The 16,353-nt window shown below is 37.8% G+C and overlaps 2 pseudogenes; one reads left to right on the forward strand and one right to left on the reverse strand.

Moving 5' to 3' along the window:
- Window positions 1–478: 478 nt before the first annotated feature.
- Window positions 479–1,531, reverse strand: LOC100623671 (gem-associated protein 2-like; annotated as a pseudogene).
- Window positions 1,532–10,991: 9,460 nt separating this feature from the next.
- LOC100157010 (elongation factor 1-alpha 1-like) overlaps window positions 10,992–16,353 on the forward strand; it is a 37,757-nt pseudogene continuing 32,395 nt past the window's right edge.

Raw genomic sequence — 16,353 nt, forward strand, 5'->3', positions numbered from 1 at the left:
CTAGAGAAGATGTGGAACAGATCTATGAGGAAGGCACTGGAATGACATAATTTTTTAATAAGGGAGAATGTAATAGAAAGCTAAAGACCCACATTGCTGAAAGTTTTTTTTCACATTTTCAATACAATTTTTATATGTATCTCTGTAAATATAACAGTGCAAGGACCTCTGTAATATTTTATTATACAGTTTCTTTGCAGGATGCCTCATCAATAAATGACATTCAATTTGTTTTAAAAGCATAAGATTTCAGAAAACTGTTTAAACTGTTCATCAAAAACTAGGTGGAAATTTCCAAAAGTACTTCAGATATTCAAGTCATTACATTCTGTCTTCTGAATGTCAACCTTGAGTTGCACAGGTTAAGATGAGAACCTGCCACTTAGTGTTGACAATGTGGTGCAATCTGCACTTGAATTGGTCTTGCCCTTCCTCAGACTTAGGCTGCCATCATCCAAAGTATCTTCTATCCCTGAGATCAGCTACATGAAGAAGGCTTATCATCTAAATCGTGTTAGTGAAAATACCTGCTGACCCAGTGAATTAATAAATTCAAAGCAGGAACCTTCTGATCATCTTTGCTGTCCACTAAGGGCCTCAGTTCAGAGCACTTTCTTGCAAGCTGCCAAATTAGTGAATGATTCTCTGGTAATAAAGCTTTTCCAAGATAAGTCAATAGAGCATAAAGCCATTTAGAATGGATGGGCAATGAGGTCCTACTGTACACACCAGGGAATGGTATCCAATCTCTTGGGGTATAACATGATGGGAGATGATATGAGAAAAAGAGTGTATAGCTATGTATGACTTGGTCCCTTTTCTGTACAGCAGAAATTGGCACAATATTGTAAATCAACTATACTTGGGGAAAATAAACATATCATCCCAATTCTGGAATAAAGCTCTTTTCCAAACCATTATTCAGCTATTCCAAGACACTACTTATTCCAGCCTGAGTCATTCGGCTAACAATAGGAAGAAGGGAAAGTATATAAACTATCTCAGGACTTTCATTTGTAGCTGCTTCAATGGCTTTTTCAGCACATAACATGTCTGTCGCTCAGACAAAAATTTCACAGCCTTCTTCATCTTCAGATATTGGGAGAATGAAGGATGTTTATCCCAGGAAGGGAGAAATAATTGTATATGTCACATACTTGAAAGGCATGATCCTGTTACTACCCAACTGTTGTGATTTCCAGAGACTTCAATGTCTGTCATGCTCTGTTGAACAGTTGAAAACTGTGCCACTTGTTGCTGTTGCATCTGAAGTGTGGGGGGATATCCTTCGGCAGCAGGTTGTTATTCTGAAAGAGACACATTCACACTCTGTTTCCTCTTCAAATGCTTTGGGTCAATGTGAGCTACTATGACATCTGGTCATAGCACTGCTTCAATCAAGACTGGCCTCAGGTACTCTTGAGGTATCTTCAGGGATACAGAGGGATCCAAGCCTTCTAACAAGTTATCCCACCGGCAACAACTGGGGTTTCACTTCTTCCACTGAAGATTCCACTGGTACCTGTGCCATGGTTTTTTAGTTCAGTCAGTTCCACCCAGCACATGTACCAAGTCTATGTTAGTCATGGCATGGGCACACACTTAAGCATTTTTGGCACAGAGTTGAGCAAGAGGTAGGGCTTAGAGGGCTAAATTACTTATAAGTAAACCTATTGATTGTATCTAAGTCAAAACTCTAGTAGTGTAGTGAAGATTGTGAATTTATTATCTGGCAGAAGTGGTGACCCACACCCCCTAAAACTATTTCTGTTTTGAATCAGTACATGGAGTAATATGTTCTACAACTCATTCATTATCAGAAGTAAATATTTTCTTTAGGATTATGTAATTTATTTCTAGAAAATAATGTAGGAATCTCATTTCATTTCATAGATGAGAAAGCATGTGTACTGCTCAGTGCTACACAGCAAGCTAATGGTGATGGAATCTGGCCTGGAGTCTAGGTCTCAGGAAAAGAAGTCTAGTTCACATTCCATCTGTACCATGCTAAATGCCACATGTACAATCCTATTTCTCAGGTTCAAGAGTTGCTTTTAAGTCCGATGTTCTGCTATTAGATGAGTGCATCTGATATATCCTACCCACATCCTTCCTGTATTACTAGTTTTGATTTCTCCCCTCTCTGTCTTCATCTTTGCAAAATGAAGAATGAGAATTGTCTGATTATCCCTTTGAAGAAAATTGATATTCACAGATGAAAATGGAAATGGCAGTCCCCTTGGGTTAGGAAGTTGTATTAGCTGAACTTTGTTTCCTTTCATCTCAGGATCTAGTTTTACTAGCTTGGCAACCTCTTTCTCTTTTGCTTATTTAGTTACTCTTTCTTTTCCCTCTACTCTTACATCTTTCTTGATGGGCAATACCAAGACCTGTATGTTATGGTACAACAAACAAGGTTAAAATAATGTTTTCAGTCCACTACCCTATCCCCACATCCACACCCTTCCCTCTACTTTAACATTATATACTCACACGCACACATGTTTGTTTGTATGCAATATTGTGCTGATATACTGAATGTAATAGTACGTTACAATTAGTTCATTGTGGCTCCTTAAATGAAGTCTAGTATATCCAATTAGAATTTGATGCTACTTTAGTAAAGCTGTGCTTAAAGTTATTGATGAGGGTCTCATACTAACCTTTGGGAGCATCTGTTATTTGTGACTGACCACTCATGAAATTTTGAGCATTTTCCAGACCTACAGGCTCCCACTGGGAAAAGCTAACAAGGCAAGTCCTTACGTAAAAGTAGCCAGGCTTTCTAGAATGTGACTTTAAGAGTCTGGTCAAAACTGATTGAAGCAAAGATTGTTACTCAAAGGAATGTATTTATTGACTTAATATTAGACTAGCAGCCTATAAGAGGGTCAATAAGGTTTTTTTTAAATATTTTATAGTGAATAGTAAAGTCTTCTATCTAGAAGAGTGTTAATGCGAAATACAGAGGGAGAAGGTAGTAGATGCAGATATTAGAGAAGAAACAAAGAAAGCAGAAGTCACATAAATAACTTATTTGTCCAAAACGTTTTGTCTGCTAGTCATGATGGTCAAGAAGGAAATATTTGGGTTTTAAAATTAGGTGGGTTTGGATTCAGGGACTTCATATCCTCCTTGAGCCTCAACTTCCTTCTTTTACAAATGGGAACAGTACTACCTGCATCAAAGGATCACTACAAATATTAAATTAGAAAATGTTTGAAAAGATGGAACCTAGTGTATATCAAAGAGGTAAATAACCAACATTTGGCAGCAAATAAGGGAATAGCTCAGGAATTTCTTGAAAATATTAAATAAGGTAACATGAGATGTGCTCCAGACTCAGCACATCTTTGGATTTCTGGTCCTCGTTTGTTCATGTACTCAAGAAATGTGTAGTGAGCATCTGCCATATGCAAGACTAGAATAGACAGAAAAGTCAGAAAGAGTTCCTGATAACGGGGAGTGCATAGTATGGGTTTTGGAGAGACAGGAAAAGAGGTAAATGCCATTTTAATGTGGTGAGTGCTATTATGGGGTGTTATAGTAGTAAGCATGGCTATCTGAATCCGTGACAATTTTCAAAGATCAAGGAGCATAAGTTCACCTCCTGGAAACCAGTCAGAAGGGCATACAATGCCTGGAAATACCAAACCAGCTACTGCATATAAGAGGTGTGTAAAAGAAGGCACAATGTCTGTGGATGCCAAGAAGAGAGGAAACATGTCTGGATAGCAAAATTCAAAGGAGATGCCCATTATCAAGAAAATAAAAGCTTTCCTCCAACACCATCTGGCATAAGAAAGGTCTGAGTTAATAGTAAAATAGCATCTTGTGCATTTTAGCTTCCATTCTGATGTTTCCTGTGTTTCTCCTCTTTTTAGATGAGACTGAAATGAGAATATTAGCTACATTCATCTATTCATTCATCCAAATCCTCGCTCCCTGTAAAAAGCATGCCATATGTGAAAGAAAAGCTTTAAAAATACATAATGCTTCTATTTTCATCTACTTCCAGAAATAAGCACTATAAATTATGCCCAGCCACCAAGTAATATTATTGAGCATCTGTTCATGGCATTTAAATGTCTAAAGGGGCTAAGGTTGTTTAGCCGAGAAAGGAGAAAACCAGAAGTAGCATTCGTGACAGTCTATTATTCAAAGGGCAGTAAACAGCAATTTATCATACTCTCTTAGGAATGAATAAGAGAAAAGCTTATAAATACAAGAACTTTTAAAATATAAATATTACAATAAAACATGAAATAGCTATTTCTACTTCTCTATAACTGAGTTTCTATGTATACCATATACATGTAGAATTATAGACCAAAATGTCCCAAAATTTTTAACAAAGGCAAAAATTGGGGGAAGAAAATCAGAAAGGTGTTTGAGAACTGTGTTACTTCATAAACATATATTTTAAAAAGTTATCTGAACAGTTACAGAAAAAAAATAATAAAGGGATTTTAAGAAGTAAAATGAAAAAATAAAGTTTCCTTGGAACCCCCCCAAAAAAGTTATCTGAAAACCATTTTCCTCAATCATCAAGTATTCATTGAGTAAATAATATGTTATCAGGCCAAGTACTTTGAAAGATTACAAAAAGTTTAAATTATAATCCCTGCACTGAAAGAGTTTATAGTCTGATTGGATGACAAAGTGAGTACACAAAGCAGTGGAAATTACAAGTTATTTGTAATTATATTCTGTATTTTTTGTGTAATATAGATGGCAATATTGCAGGTATTCTGAAGATAACAGGCTTAGATTACTTTGGAAGTCTTATATTAAGCCTGGAAACACGGAAACTTTTTTTTTTTTCTTTTGGTAAAGTTTCATGACATTTGCTGAACAACACTTTTATTCATTTTTTTAGCATCGATTGAATTGTCCGCATGTTTTAGTTTTGTTTACTTTTGGCTATTTTCTTAGATCTTGCAAATTAGTAGGTAAAGTAGAAAAAGTAAGTATTTTGAAAGGCTATATGTCAGTGAAATTTCAGTGGAGACAGAGAAACGTGATCTTTGAAGGATTGTTTACATGTGATCAAGAAAGGGGAAGAGTTAAAAGAGAGGGACAATGTGAGAAAAAACAGTGAGGTAGAAATTAATGAGCTATTTCATGGAGTCAATAGAAAAATACATAACTGTTCACAGAGGATAACATCCACACACACTACCTGTCCTGTGCCTTCTTCTCATTTGTAGCCCAACCCAACAATGTATTCTCACCAACCTTGTTGCTTACCTTCATCCTCCCAGAAATGCAGATGTATCCAATCAGATAGCCCACATGGGATGGCACTAGCTTCCAAATCAATGCAACCCTCTGATAAGACTGTGCTTTACCTCACCTTATATTTTCCTATCCAAGTCCTAACCAGGCCCGACCCTGCTTAGCTTCCACGATCAGAACCATCAGGCCCAGATCAGAGGAGAGAGGGTGTATTATCAAGTTACATGCAGATGAGCTCTTGTCAATAGTACACTCCTTCTCATTGTTATTTATTTCTCTCTCCTTTATGATTCTTTTGATTGTTGTTGGTGCTCCTTTGTTCATGGTTAATTCAACAGGCAACAATTGTACTTCTACTTTGCCTCATGTTCTGGGACAGACCCTGGAAATACAGGGATTATAAGACTCTTTTTATAGTCAAGATACTTCTAGTCTAGAAAGAAGTACAGACAAATCAAACATGTCACTCCAATAGAGTTGGATGCATGCTCTGTTTTGCAACATCTCACTTAGCTCCCTGAGGATGATCAGGAAATAGAACACTAAACAGAACAAGTCAGTAGAGGTGGGTGGAGAATGAGGTCTGCTTCATTGAGAAAGAATAGGGCGTGAAAGTTGAAGTGAGAGAAAACATCATGTGTGGAGGATCACAAGAAATAAGACTTGAGCTACAGCTTGATGGAGAACAGATAAGTGACAGAACAATCCTGGAGTATGAGCCCCATTATTATAAGTTTCTGCTCACCTCATTCAGTTCTTTACTCAGGCACACACTTAATGCACACTCATCGTGTGTCAGGAGCTGTGCTGGAGACTGGATATAGAACTCCACACAAGATACCAAGCTGCCTCAAAGGAGCTTTCAATCTAGCTGAGATGGTACAGCACTAGACTGACAGTTTATGAGGGTTGTGATGGATGTGAAGGAGCACAGGACTCACCCTAAAGTCATTCTGTAAACATTCTTTCTGCCTTTGATCTCCTTTTCTTCTCTTCCAGATTCATTTTTTAATTTTTTAAATTTTTTTGAAGCATGTGTGAGATTTGTTAATTTCTGCTGCTCTACTATTTCGTTCTTATTTCTTCTATTTTTTAAAAAATAACTGACATGGACATCTCTATTAATATTCAGAAATATATGCTTCCAAATAAACAACATAGAAGCATGTGGTCAGGTTCATTTTATTCTTAAATTTGCTTAGAAATCCATAAAGTTTTTTAAGGCTAATTTTTATCTAGACTCTTCATATTTTTGAGTAAGATAGGAAGCAGACATTGGAAGTAAAAATGAAAAACATAGTATGCTATTCCCCTTCTCTCTATATCCATTCATCTAAGCCAAAATAAAATATAGAAATACATATTAGCAAAATAAACTTAATAGAAAAAATTACAAGAGCACAAAGAGTTTATCTCTATAATTTAATTCAGCATTTCTTCGACGAGGCAGGAATTTGTCAATAAAAAAATCTCAGTAACAGTAAGTTTCTGGAGAAGGTTGAGAGCTGGCTAAAACAAATAAAACAGTAATAACATGACTGAGAGAAGGTAAATAGGATGTTGGAGCAAACAGTAGTAAAAAGGAATGAGATAGAGAAGAATAAATAGCAGAAACGCTGAGAAAGCAATGTTTTCAGATTGAATGTAACAAGGAAATTAAACTCAGAGAGATAAGACATGAAAGAGAGAATAAGCACAGTTTTCTCTCTCCATCCAGTGGGAATAACTGTCAGCTAACGATCATAAAGCTTTATATACTTGTGACCCCTGACCTCCGACCCTGTGACTTATGTCCTCTGAGCAGAGGTGCAACCCCTCTTCCTTCTGAGAAAAATGAAGCAGCATAGCTGGGTGGCTTCGCCCATCCATCAGGCATTGCAGTGTGTCTGGGTCTCCATTTTCCATCAGCATTCTTGCTTCAGGCTAACTCAGGACTAGTTTACAGACCAAAACAAAGACTCAGCAGACACATTTTATTTAAAACATGTATGTTCAGATTATAAATCCTTTCTACTGAACCACAGAAGGCAAGCAGTTCCAATTTAATTAACAGACTTAAATTGCTGAGAGTCAGCAGAACCATTTCATTATTGGCATGAGCTAATTTGTTCCATTTGCAAAAAAATTTCACCGAGTGTAAAGGTAGAAGGGGTCTTTCATTTGCATTGGCCTCTTCTTCTTGACAAGTAGGGATGTCTATTTGTGAAGGGGTACTTTTGCACATAGAGGCCATCACAAAGGTATTTCCAGAGAAGCAGTGATACAGAGTACACATGCCCTCTTTGCTGTCATCTGAAGCAGCAAGGAGACTGATTGGAGTCAGGGAGAGGAGGGGACCTGGGTAAAAGGTTCTTTTGTGAAGCCAAGACTGCTGGTAGCCAGAGTTGGCGCTGGTTTTGGGGGTCAGAGGTGATTGAATCTTCTCCCTTCATAGAACTGACTTGTTGAAAGAGCACAAGAAGTTCCCAGGGATTTCATGCTGCTTTGAAGAGACGTGCATTTCAAATGGATGGGAAAGGGGGTGGGGGAAATGGGTTTTGTTGCTAGGTCTCCCTAAGACTTGCCAAAATTTTGCCTGTCTCTTTGTGAACCTGGTAACCACCCCAGCTGGGCTCCCCATTACTCTGAACAGTAAAAGGATGGATATGCCCTGTCCTTTTGTGCTCTGGTAAGGGCAAACATGGCCGTGTTTGTTCTCCCTGCGAACAAGTCAGGCATGAAGTCTCTTTTATTCAGGCTAAGAGCAGCCTCCTCTTATTCCCAAGTCCCAGAGGGGCTGGCAACTTAATCTAGATATGTGAGTATGAATACTACCTGGACTTTGAAAAACTTATGGTTACCAAATCAGAACAGGTAGAGGGGTAGGAAGGATATACTGGAGGTTTAGGATTGGCATATGTACACTGAGATTTATGGAATAATTGGCCAGCAGAGACCTGCTGTTGGTAGATGCAAACTATTACATTTAGAATGGATAAGCAAAGAGATCCTACTGTACAGCACAGGGAACTACATACAATCTCTTCAGGATAGACCATGATGGAAGATAATATAAGAAAAGAATGGTAGGTGTTCCCATTGTGGCACAGTGGAAATGAATCCAACCAGTATCCATGAGGATGTGGGTTTGATCCCTGGCCTTGCTCAGAGGATCGGAGATCCCAAGTTGCAGTGGCTGTGACGTAAGGCCGACAACTACAGCTCCAGTTCGGTCCCTAGCCTGGGAATCTCCATATGCCATGAGTGTAGCCCTAAAAAGCAAAAAAAAAAAAAATTAAATTAAATTTTAAAAAAATGTATATATATGTTTGACTGTGTCACTTTGCTGCACAGCAGAAATTGAATTGACACAACACTGTAAATAAACTATACTTTAATAAAATAAAATGAGAGACATCATATTTCATCAAGTGAAATCAGGGAAAGCTTTATGCTGGAGGCAGCCTCTATCATGAACCTTGATGCAAGGGGAGGCTTCCAACATATGAAGAAAAAGGATAGAAAGAAGGCATTCCACTAATGGGGGAGAAAGTGAACAAAATGCCCAGGTAGGAATGTATAAGAAGTTAGAAATAAAGATAGACAGCCAGATCAGGGCCGTATTAGGTAGCCTTTAAATGTTAGGCTTTTGTTTTTTAACTAAATCAAGAATAAAGAATAGTTGAAGATTTTGAACAAAGAAGTAATATAATTGGAATTGTCTAGAAATTAATCTAATCATGGGATATATTGGAAGGAGATTAGAAATTGAAATGCACAAGACTATTTTAGTCATCTAGTCAAAACACAGCAAATCTTGGCCAGAAAAAACAAACAAACAAAAAAACCCCCCAAAATATAAATCTTTTATATTAGGATCATGGAAGCAAATAGCAAAAGAGAGAAGTTAAAGAGACTTTGAGAAAGGAGACTCTACAGGCTTGTTAACTCATTGATGGGACTGGCAAGGGAGAGAAAAGAGCGAGAGATGGAGGCAGGGTTTAGAGCCAAGCAGATTAGAATAATAGAGTTGCCATGGGGAGAAAAGAAGGCCTGGAGGTTGTGAGGAAGGGAGTTCAGCTTCGGGTGTATTGAAATAAAAGTACTAGCTAGAAACTAAGTTAGAAGTGCTTAGTAGGCAGCTAAATTATAGGAAATAGATCAGGGCTAAGAAAGAATTAAAAGCCATTGCTTTAAAAAAATATTTTTGGAGAATCTATTATATGCCAGGCACTGTGTTAGGGTACTGGAGTTAAAGAGATAAATAAGTTCAGTGAATTCTGGTGTCACAAAGAGCTTATAGTTCAGTAAGGAATAAAGACAGACAAACCCACTATCCCCAGCCAAGATGTGACCACTATGAGAGAAGGGAGGGAAGCACAGGGTGTTTTTGCAACAGGAAAAGTTCTAAAACACCTTACTTAGACTTTGTGGGTCAGGGAAGGATCCTAGAAGAAAGTGATCTCTAAGTGGAAGAAGATTGGGAGCAAGGAATTAGGATCTACATTTCCATAAAGTGTGAAAGCCCAGCTTAGAAACTGTTGCCAAAGAATTAGGAGGAAAACCAAAAGAGATCTGTGTATTGTAATACAGGAAAGGAGACTCACCTCCTCCCAAGGACACAAATCCACAACTATATAGGAAATAATTTCCTCTTAAAGGAAAACTGGATGAATACAGTCTCCACAACAAAGGTTAAAAGGACAGCTCTGAGAGGGTAGGAGAAACAGAGGTATAATTACACCAAGAAACAACTTTACACTCTGGCTGCAGTCATCCGCAATCAGGGAGAATCACAGATACAATTATTTTCCCAGAGGAGCAAGGGATTTGAGCTTCACATCAGGCACCCAAACCTTTAGATATGCCCAGGAGAAAGCCACACCCCCAACACCTCTCTTTGACAACCAATGGGGAATGGAAAACCTGCTTATTAAAGGACACCAGAGCAGACTCACTCAACCTAAAAAACAGAGCCATTTTTTGGCAATTTTAGGCTAACTTGCTAATAATACCAACATTGCAAGGCACCCTTTTGGGGGTTTTTGGGGGTTTTTTTGTTTGTTTGTTTTTCTTTTTTGGGTCGCACCTGCCCTCTGTGGACGTTCCCAGGCTAGGGGTCAAATCAGAGCTACAGCTGCCAGCCACAGTCACAGCCACAGCCACAGCCACAGCCACAGCAACTCAGGATCCGAGCCATGTCTGCAACCTACACCATAGTTCACAACAATGCCAGATCCCTGACCCACTGAATGAGGCCAGGGATGGAACTCACATACTCATGTATACTAGTCATATTCATTTCTGCTGTGTCACAATGGGAACTCCTGGGAGGCACCATTTTGAAAATCTCCATCTAACCTGTTAGTGCAAGTAGGCATGGCTGGCTTAGATCCCCCTGCTCCCATGCCCTGCCCCAGACACCTCCCATTGGCCTCACAGCCACCTGGGCGATAAGCCTTTCCTCTAGCACATGAAAGCCACTGTAGATAAGTCCTGCAGTCATTCCAAGGGCTAATTTCACCAGCCAGCACCCCGCAGCCTCCTCAGGATCCTCCTGCCTTCTGATATTGACTTTCACCGTCATTTACTGACAAGCACCCAAGTCACTAGAAACAGTAACTGTTCACAAAATGTTTTAAACAGCCTAGTAGCTGAATTAGCTTGGCATCTAGGACTGTAAGGATCTGGGCTCTGAGATTTTGATAATCTCCCTGAAAGTAAATAGGGCAATAGACATGCTTTATGCACGTTGTGGCAGAGCCACTATCAAGATGCATGGTTCCAAGCTTGCCTTGCAGGGCACCTGCAGAGCTTCCCTATGGATAGTATGGTATGTAATGGTAACTAGGTTAAATACCTAGTTTTTTTTCCTGGGGAAAAAAAAAAGCATACAGTTGTCTTTCCTTTAAATATAAATATATATCTAATTAGTTCAAATGCTATGTTTTCTTCTCATGAATACCTTCAGGAACAAGAAGCAAGGCGTCTTAGCTTTGAGACGCTTTCACATTTTGAATGCTGAGTGAATACTAAGAAAGCAATCCAATATGTGAAAATAAAAAGCCAGAATAAATCTGCCTCCTTTCTTGAATGCTTAACCTTTAAGCACTCAGCGGGGAAGAAGAATATTTCCTAATATAGAGATAGAGAGTTGTTTGTTACAAAAAGGGAAAAAATCCAATTAAAAAATGGGATTTGTGGGGCCTCTGCTTTGGCATGAACCACAAAGCAGAGTCAATACATAAGCTCTAATGCCAAAGGCCTGGCTGCCTGATACTGGAGATTATAAACCAGTTTCCAGTTTATTGGCTTTCTCCTCATAGAGGGTGATTAAAATGTTCTGATTTCAGTAATAAATATTATAGAATAAACTTAAGTAATAAAGCTTAAACTTATTTTGCCTTCAATGCCTATGGAAAATGTCTAAAACTTACCAAAGTCTTCAATGAAAACATAAAAAATTGTCATACTTGCTTTATGTCACCCAGAACAAAAGTGATCATTGGACTGAACGATCTATCATTTAAGCCTAAAACATAATTATTGGGTCTAGCAAGACCATTTCCAGTGACATCCATATCACTCTTTAAGAAAAATGAAATAATGTAATGTTTTTGGAGTGGGCAGCTTTAGGACTCTACCCTGTTGCCCTCTGATCCCTTAGCTCTTCTGACATACACCTCCCGCCAGAGTGCTTGTGCTCCCAATATCTAGCACCTGCCTCTCTTTGTTTGCGGCTGCTGGATAATGCTTTGCCTGCAGGCACTGAGAGCCACAGGTACCCTACATAATACATAATAATACATCACATTTACTTATCATTTACTTTCTGCTGGACTTTGCATTAAGCACTTTATCTGAATTATTCCATTAAATTCCCACAGTAACACTGAATAGTATAATGAAGAAATTATGGACTCGATCATTTCCTTTCCATAAAATTGCTATATTAATATTACTGTACATGTGTACTATGATGTATATACAAATATATTCACTGTAATAATTTTAAAAAAACACTGACAACCTACATTTTCATCAAGGGACTGGTCTGATACTGGCACATTGCTAGAGTAGAGTCCTATGCAGCCAGGCAAAAGAATGAGGCAGATGTATGTGTACTTTAATAGGATAATTGCTAGGATGTACTGTTAGGTTTAAAAAAAACAAGGTGCTGAACAGTCATATATACATAGTTATATATGTATTGACTATTTTTTAAAGAAAATAAATGTGCATTGATCATTTTTGTAAAGAGAATAAGAAATTGAAAGAGTATCGTGGGAAGATACACCTTTGGTGAGGGGGACTGAGGGTCTGTGGTATGAGGTAGACTTATTTTTGTTTTATAATCTTTTCATGTGCTTATAATACATTTTTTCCAATTGAAAATAAATGCAAAGTTAAGTGCAGAATTCAGACAGAGATAGTGAGAAACTGATAAGCTCTCTCAAAATTCATTTGGAGATCAAATGTTTCAAATACACATATTTATTAATCATATTTACACTGTCTCAAAAGTGGGGTGTTATTATTTACATTTAAGGAAAAGGAGCTGAGTCTGAGAATTAACTAACCTGCACAAGTGCACACAGCTAGTGAATAACAAAGCCAGGATTTGAATCTAAGATCATTTGATTTCCAGGCTCTTATTTTTCACTCTATAGCATTTTCCTTTCAAAATCCAAAATGGACTAATGAAATTATTCACTAATATTATAAAACTGAGGTAATGTCTTAACAACAGAGGACCTCAATTTTAGCTTTATTTAACTATGAGGAAATCTACTTGCTTCAAAGATTTGGTATAAATATAAATTCTGTCATACAAAAATGTTTCTCTTTAAAAGTACTAATAAAATTATAATTAATTACTTTCTAATAAAAATGTAACATAAATTGACCAAAAAATGTGGGAAATAAGTGGAATGATAGAAAAAGTATTTTTATATCTTTTTTCCAAAAGAAAAAGGAAATTAACTTACCAAGTAAAGAAATAATTTCCCTGAAAACCCCAATTATTATACTTTACTTTTCACAAGGACAAGTCACAAAACCAAAGAGTCACAGAAAGACCCAACCAGTGATGTGCTGCAGATACTGATACTGTTTCACAAGAGCCACTCGCTAAATTTTTAGGAACTTTGTTTACCGATCATTAAACCAGCTGTTAATTAAAAATTAATTACATATATTAAAGTAAATAAATTAAAATAAAGCCAATATACTAATTCAATACTCATTATTTTCCACTTAATTAAACATTACCTATACTCTTGAGGTTACTTATATCTATATGGTGGAAATACATGTAATGGTGTATTTACATGTATGACTCTACTACTATGATTCTCTTCCCAATTCCATGTTTAATGACATCACATTAGTAGTTGGAAATCAGCCTCTAGTGGGAGTATTTACAGTACAGAATCAGCAAATGCTAAAATTGGGGCTTTTTTTCTTCCATAAAGTCAATTTTTAGACAATTATGAGTACATCACTAGACTAAACCCTCATTATTGGCATAAATGTATATAAAGTTTGCTATTTATAGCCTTTTAGGGGGAAAAAAAACCTTATGACATTTGCAGTAAAACATGACTCTTAAAACATCTAGTGATGAAAATTGGCCAGTCATTCTCATGGTGGATCCAAAAAAACTATTTCCAACTATCATTTATCAAATGTGCCCATCTCAGTTCTTTAAAAAAGAAAATAAATCAAAAAGGAGAAAGCAAGAGGCAAAATATTTTCTTCTCTCAGAAAGAAAAGTCTCTAGAAATTTGGTTCTAATTTATAATCTCTTCTTTAGAAATTGTGTATGGAGTCCATAAAATGGAGATTCTGTAAATGGATTTATTATCTGTGCTCTCCACATTTGTAGACCTAAAAAAAAAAAAAAAAAAAAAAAGGAAATGTTTCTCTACCCAAAATAAAGGTTTTTTTTTCATATTTTATGGAAAACAATGATAGATAAAGACACCAATGATTAAAATGATCATGAACCCCAAGAAACCTTAATAATGGAAATCAATCCAAATGGAATTATGTGTGAATCTGTAAAGACAGCCATCTATAAGATGCTGTAATACATTGCTATCATATCTGCAAGGGATTTTGGAAGAAGATTTCTAATAGTCTATTGGTTAAAGATTTTGAATCTTAAAATTTTAAACTGTCTTGGCCTTTGGCACACACAAAGAAGAAAGTTTCCAGTTAAAGTATTTGATTGCTCTCTGAGGACAATAATATGTACTGAGAGGCGTAGTTAGAAGACACTGGATTAAGCTGGTAATATCTTAGGATAACTCCCTAATCATTCAGCCAAGTTTCTAGAAGTTGTTCTGCTGACTAGGGCTCACTGATCTCCTTATTAAACAGAATTCTAATGTCTTTATTTATAAGATGACCTAAAGGGAGCAAAGCTGAAGCTTCTTAATTGGAAAAAGCACTTGTTCATGATTACTGGGCATGCCAGCTTAAACACAATTAAATTTGTACTATGTATGCAAGCCCAGCCCCAACCATGCAGGCAGCCTAGGTAGCCACCCACTTTGTGTGATAGCAAGAAACCCAAAAGAATCATTTAAAGTTTTTTTACATACTTCAGCCTACTATTCTTAAAATTCTCACTGTTTAAATTACTTCATTGAATGAACAATTGTCTCCAGAGGAAAGTTTTGAGAACCAAAGCAAAACTTTAAATGTGTATTTAAATAAAGGAAAAAAAAAAGGAGACAAGGATTTACCTTAAGAATCTGGAATAAAAGGAGAAAAGGGTAAATACCAAAGAAATAACAAGAAAATATACATATAAAAGGAAAAAAATAATAGAAAAAAAAGTTTGGAGAGACACCAAAGTATAAAGGCTAATGATAAACTGGAAAAATATTTGGAACTCATGTCATGATGGGCTAATTGACAAACAGCAAAGTGCACATTTTCTCGAAGATCTTGGATCATTTTCACTATCATCACTCTGAGTTCTTTTTCAGGTAGATTGCTTATCTCCACTTCACTTATTCTTCTGGGCTTTGTCTTAGTCCTTTATCTGGAACATATTCTTCTATTGCATCATTCTGTCTGTGTTTGTGGTCTCCTTTCCAGGGGCTTCTACTGTCTGCCCCCTGGTGGGTGAAATTGATCCAGGGGCTTGCACAGGCTTCCTGGTGGGAGGGACTGGTGCCTGCCCATTGGTGAGAGGAGCAGGGTCCAGGGTCTTGTCCCTCTGGTGAGCAGGGCCATGTCCAAGCCACATTTAGAGATAGCTCTGAGCTCAGTACAACTTTAAGCAGCCTGTCTGATGGTGGGTGGGGCTCTGTTGCCATCCTGTTTGTTTTTTGTCCTGGGGTTTCCCAGCACTAGAGCCTATAGGCTGTTGGATGGGGCCAGGTCTAGCTTCCAAAATGGTGTCCTCCAGGGGAGCTCACACCCATGATTACTCCCTGGAGCCACAACCCTCAGGGTCCTGCCCACCCCTTCCATGAGCTACAGCCAACCCTTGCCTCCCTAGGAGACCCTCAAAGACCCACAGGTATGTCTGGCCCAGATTCCTGTGAAGTCACTGCATTGCTCTGGGACCCAGTGCATGTGAAACCTTGTATGTGCCTTCCAGGCATGGAGGCTCCATTTCCCCCAGTCCCATGGAGCTCTTGCATTAGGTCCCGCTGGTCTTCAAAACCAGTGCTCTAGGGGTTCTTCCTCCCAATGCCAGAGCTCTAGGCTGTGGAGCCTGACAGGGCTTCAGAAATCTCACTCCTGTGGGAGAACCTCTGTGATAGTTATTTTCCAGTTTGTGTGTTGCCCACCCAGCAGGTTATGAGACTTGCTTATGTTATGAATGGGATCCCCTACAGTCTTGTTTTGGCTTCTTTGTCTTTGGGTGTAGAGTATCTTTTTTGGCAGTTTCTAGTCTTTTTTTGCTGATGATTTTTCAGCAGTAAGTTGTGAGCTTGGTGTTTGCCTTAGAGGAGGTGAGCTTGAGTCCTTCTACTCCACCATCTTGTCTCCTTCCAACAAAGTGCAAATGAAAACAAAAGGTTGAGTTACCATTTCACATCTTTCACACTGACAAAATTTAAAAACCTGATAGCAAGTTCTGGTTTGATGTGAGATAATATGAAATTTTATATA

The sequence above is a fragment of the Sus scrofa genome, chromosome 1, assembly GCF_054392235.1.
Source record: "Sus scrofa isolate SSC_HxYL_T2T_F1_AM1 chromosome 1, Sscrofa_HxYL_maternal_Yorkshire_Landrace_v2.0, whole genome shotgun sequence".
Taxonomy (NCBI): domain Eukaryota; kingdom Metazoa; phylum Chordata; class Mammalia; order Artiodactyla; family Suidae; genus Sus; species Sus scrofa.